We start from the raw sequence: 5,078 nt of genomic DNA on the forward strand, positions 1-5,078 counted from the left end.
CACACACACAGACACACACACACACAGACACCCAGACACACACACACAGACACACACAGACACACACAGACACACACACACACACAGACACACACACAGACACACAGACACACACACGAGTTGCTGTCAGGACTGGTGACTTTCAAATCACTGGACTAAGGCTGGCAGACCTGGATCTTTCTGTGGGGTCACAGGAGGCCCCCGCCTCCAAAAGGAAGCTGTTCCCTTGGTGGGACCAGGAGCCTCCATCCCATGCACCACACACACCACACCCTCCATCACTGCACTGCTCCCTGGAGACCAACCTACAGCACCAGGTCCCCAGCAGAGGGTCTAAATAACCCCTGGCAGGTGCCCTTGTTCTCTAGGGAAGGGCTGGTGCCTGCAACAGGATGACAATCCAGGGACAATCACAGTCTGTGCCCTGCTCAGCCTTGTCCTCGGCTGCCCAGGCTCTTAACAGCCACACCTACCACCCTGGGGAGAGAGGGGGACTCTGCCAAGAGTTACGTGCCCAGTTTATGGTTCAAATTGAATATTTGGACAAAAATATTGAAAACTAGGCTCCTCACTGAGAGAGAAAAGGATTTTTCTGCATAGTCAGCTGGAGCCGTGGTGTGGAGGGGACATCCTTGCTGCACAGGGCCCAGGGATGCCCTAGGGCACAGGGAGGGAAGATCCTGGAGAAGAGGGGTCAGTTTGGCCCAGAACCCAGGGAGGGGCCCTCACTGCTTCTTGTCCTTTGTCCAAAGTGAGGAGTCTGAGGGGAAAAACCAGAGACCACTCACTGGAGTCCTCCCTCTCCCGCTCCTCCCACCCAGGGGCATGAACCGCCAGCCCAGCAGGGAGGGGAGGGCCTGATGCAACCCCCAAGTTGCTCACTGGTCCCTGGGCTGTGGGAGCCCAACAGGGCCACAGAGGGGGAAGTGCAGAGCCCACTCCTCAGCTGTGGTGCCAGCATGAAATCTGCGGGGACCAGGGGACAAGGCAGAGCAGGAGCCCAGAGGCAGTGAGAGCCCCGCGGGCAGCCCACACACCACAGACCCTTCCCCACGGCCACAGGACAGACACATTCGCAGAAGGAGGAGGTGAGGCACATGGTGCGTGCAGACAGCGGCAAACCAGAGGAGACAGAGGTAAGTCATGAGAAATTTACATTTTTCCATCAACAGTGGAACTGGAGGCATGAGAACAAAAAGACATGAGAATAAAGCTAGTTTTTCCCCATTTGAGATACAGCGTATAGATTGAAATACACTGAATATACAGAAAAGGCTCCAAGCACTGACAAGGCTCCCATACTGGCCGCCAACCCTCATGGAAGCCAACATCTCGGGCAGGCCGGAGCTCTGGGCAACACCTGCCCCCGACGCCCCGCCATGGTCTCTGCGCACACCTGGAAGTTCCCATCGTGCACACCGTAGAGGGGCCGGAAGAACGCCGCTGGAGAGGGCACGTTCTGCTAGAAGGTTCCCTTCACCTGAGGCCAGCAGAGGCCAGTCAGAGGCCTGTGGGGACCCAGGTGGCCTGAGGTCACTGCAGAGGCTGAGCTTCCTTCCATCAGCAGGAGGCCCGCCCACCTCGTCCCTGCCACTGCCTCTCTCCCGTCTCATCACATTCCAACCCACTCTCAGGGCAGGACCCAACTGGGCCTCCTTGCCTAACGGCCTCACAGAACTGATTTCTACCGAGGCAGGTGTCCTTGACAGCGCGAGCGCCAATGGTGGGTTCAGAACGGGGAGTTACCAGCCGGGTCCTCAGCCCGCACAGGGAGCCAGCACCTCCAGGAACCTCGTCTTTGACATCAGCAGGTCTGTGGCTCCCAACCTACCCAGGGTCTCCTCGAGCACCAGACTTTTTGCCAAAGATCCACTGACCCTCTCACAAGGATGTCACCTGGGGCTCCAACCCAACAGGTGCAAATAGACCTCCCCAACCTCCCTGCAAGTGTGTCCCCCATTTCCCCACCTCAGGGGTCACCACACTCATATCTCATCCAGTCACATGTCCCCTCTATTTCTCCCGCTGAGACCCTGCAGTTCCCTCCACTTTGCTCTATCTCCACTTCTTTTTTTTTTTTTTTTTTTTTTTGAGACGAAGTCTTGCTCTGTCGCCCAGGCTGCAGTACAGTGGCCGGATCTCAGCTCACTGCAAGCTCCGCCTCCCGGGTTTACGCCATTCTCCTGCCTCAGCCTCCGAGTAGCTGGGACTACAGGCGGCCGCCACCTCGCCCGGCTAGTTTTTTGTATTTTTAGTAGAGACGGGGTTTCACCATGTTAGCCAGGATGGTCTTGATCTCCTGACCTCGTGATCCGCCCGTCTCGGCCTCCCAAAGTGCTGGGATTACAGGCTTGAGCCACCGCGCCCGGCCTCTATCTCCACTTCTTTCACTGGCTCATGCCAAATCATCTCCCTGTGGACACCCTGCTGGCCCCCATTCGTCCCCAGCAGGTCCCCCCTGTCCCCTTGTCCCAGCAATCCATTCCTCAAAGCATAAATTAGGTCGTGTCACACAGTTTCACACTTTCCTTTGCTCCAAGGAGAAGCCAAGCACCCTCCCGCTTAGCCCCACCGAGCACCCCTCTCCCCACATCCTCTTCCTCACATCCGCTGCCTGACATGGCCCCTGCACCCCCTCTTGTAACCTGATATGTGGTACACGAGGCATGACGGTTTATTGAAGGAGGGCCTTCGTCCATCTTGTTGTCTAAGGCACCTGCCAGGGTGAGAACAGGGTCCTGTGCACACCAGATGCCTCAACTGTACTTTCATAGAACGTGTGAACAAAGGAACAAACCAAGTTCCTCCAGAGGCAGAAAACTAGGACCTCCAGCTCTTGATCTCAGTGACTCTGGGTCTGGTCGGGACCCAGCTGCCCTTGTCTTCGGCCTCTGCCACAGATCTCCCTTCCCTTCTCTCCCTGGCAACTTGAGAACCCTCTTCTGGCCCAGAGTGGAGACTTGAAAAGCCCACTCCATCCAGGACCAGACAGTGGAGAGAGGAGGGGAGGAACCAGACAAGGGTGGCCCTTGACAGCCTACCCACCACACACTCACACATGCACACAGTGACACATCTGCACACATACACTAGCATGTACACTCTTACCCACTCACACATGTACACACACACACACATCAGCTACCTACCTGGGTGACGGCTTGAACAGGAGGTAGGTCAGGCCAGTCAGCAGGAGAAAGACAGACACAGCAACAAAGGTGCTGCCTGGCCGCCCCCAGGGTGGGATCAGAGGGCCTGTGGGCAGGAAGGGCCCAGGGGCTATGAGCAGCCTCAGTGCACACGTGTGCACACATAAACACATACATGCACACTCACCACACTTATGTGCACACACACACAGAGACACAGGCACACTCACCCTACTCCCGTACACACACACGAAGCACACACATGTTCATGTCAGCATGTGTGTTCACACACACACCTGGCTCCAGTTCCTCCCCTCCTCATCACTCCAAGTTGACATCTCCTTATTTAGAATGGGGAGTCTGTCCTGGACTGCTGCTCCCAGGAGAGAGGACCCCAGGGGAAGCCAGTCAAAGTGTTACCTCCCAGGCCTCTTCCTGCCTCTTGAAGCCCAGCTCATAGCTGAGAAGTGTGGTCATCAGCTCCAAGGCAGGACTGATGCTCCAGGTCAAGATGCAGTGGCCAGAGCTGACATTGCTCTGCAAATCAGAGAGTGGGTCCAGCTTCACTGGAACAGAGTGAAACTACGTAAGGTTGAAGCCCCATGGGTCTGGTGTGTCAGTCAGCACATCCAAGACTGGGGATCTGAAAGATTCCCAAGGGGCATGGTCAAGGCCCTCTCAGACCAGGCACCTCAATGGGAGACGAACAGAAAAGCCCCAGGCGGGACCGGACAGCCATGACTTCCTCTGGCCTCTGCAGCTACAGTACGTGGTTTCTAAATATTGCTTTCCCTTTCCTTCACAGTCTGCCGCTGGAAGTTCTTCCCAGCATCTTACTGGAGTCTTTCCTGCTATGACTGAAGTACACTTCACATGACTCAAATGCCAGCCCCTGCCCCAACTAGCAGCCCTGCATCTTTATTTTCTGCCAAAACCCTGCCCTTGCAGTAACCATGTGGACCCTCCCCTCCCAGGGTCCAAGCCTGCCCCCAGCCCTGGATCTCACTTGGCAAGGACCGAGAACACTCACTGGGCCACAGGGGTCATAGGTTGCAGGGCCCTGATCCCAGCCCTCAAGCAGCCAGGATGTTCTTGGCAAGGGGCCCTGCCCCAGGTCTATAGCTGATACTCACCGTGTCTCCAGGGCAGGTACTGCAGCTCCACCAGGCTGACCTGCTCCCTCCCAGACACGCAGTGCTGGAAAGTGATGATGAAATTGTTGGATAGCAGGAGCACTGCCTCGGGCGGCAGCACTACAGTGCACTCACTGACCCACGATATGCACTTACGTGTGCCACCAGGAGCCCTATCGCTAGAAACGGCAAGTGTCAGCAGCATGGGGCTGCTACACTGTCCTGGTGTAGCTGCTGCCATCCTGGGGCCCTCCACCCTCACCTGGTGAAGAGGAGCCCGGGGCTGGAGCCCTGGCCCAGCTCTGGGACAGACCAGTGGCAATCGATCCTGAGAATGTTGTGGTGAGGCAGGTGAAGTTTCCAGCCCTTGATCCTGGAGACAGTGACGGTTGGGAGCCCACAATGGGTGCTTCAGGGCAGAGCTGAGTTGGAGGGTTGCAGGGGGATCTGACACCCTAGCAGGGCAGTCAGCAGTGAATCATCCCAGAATCCGTCCAGGGAAGCACTGGGAGGCCTGGGAAGTGGTGGGCTCTGACCCATGGTACACAGGCAAGTCAGACCCAGAGAGGCATCAAGAGGGTGAAGGAAGGGAGACCAGGGTCGGTCCAGGGACTGAAGGTAGGGAGGTAAAGGTAGGGAGACTAGAGACTGAGGTCCAGGCTGACCCCTAGAGGACATGCCCCAGCACAGTTTGGGCCAAACCTTTCCCGAGGGGCTCGACGTCGGACAACCCAGTCCCCCAAACACGCCCTAGTTCTCCACTCACCTCCTACAGACCTAGTTCTCCACTCACCTC

At 56.9% G+C, this 5,078-nt stretch overlaps 1 pseudogene; it reads right to left on the minus strand.

Annotated features, from left to right (window-relative positions):
• LOC105512046 overlaps positions 1-5,078 on the minus strand; it is a 17,119-nt pseudogene that overhangs the window by 10,845 nt on the left and 1,196 nt on the right.

This window comes from Colobus angolensis, unplaced genomic scaffold, assembly GCF_000951035.1.
Source record: "Colobus angolensis palliatus isolate OR3802 unplaced genomic scaffold, Cang.pa_1.0 Scaffold209, whole genome shotgun sequence".
Lineage (NCBI taxonomy): Eukaryota > Metazoa > Chordata > Mammalia > Primates > Cercopithecidae > Colobus > Colobus angolensis.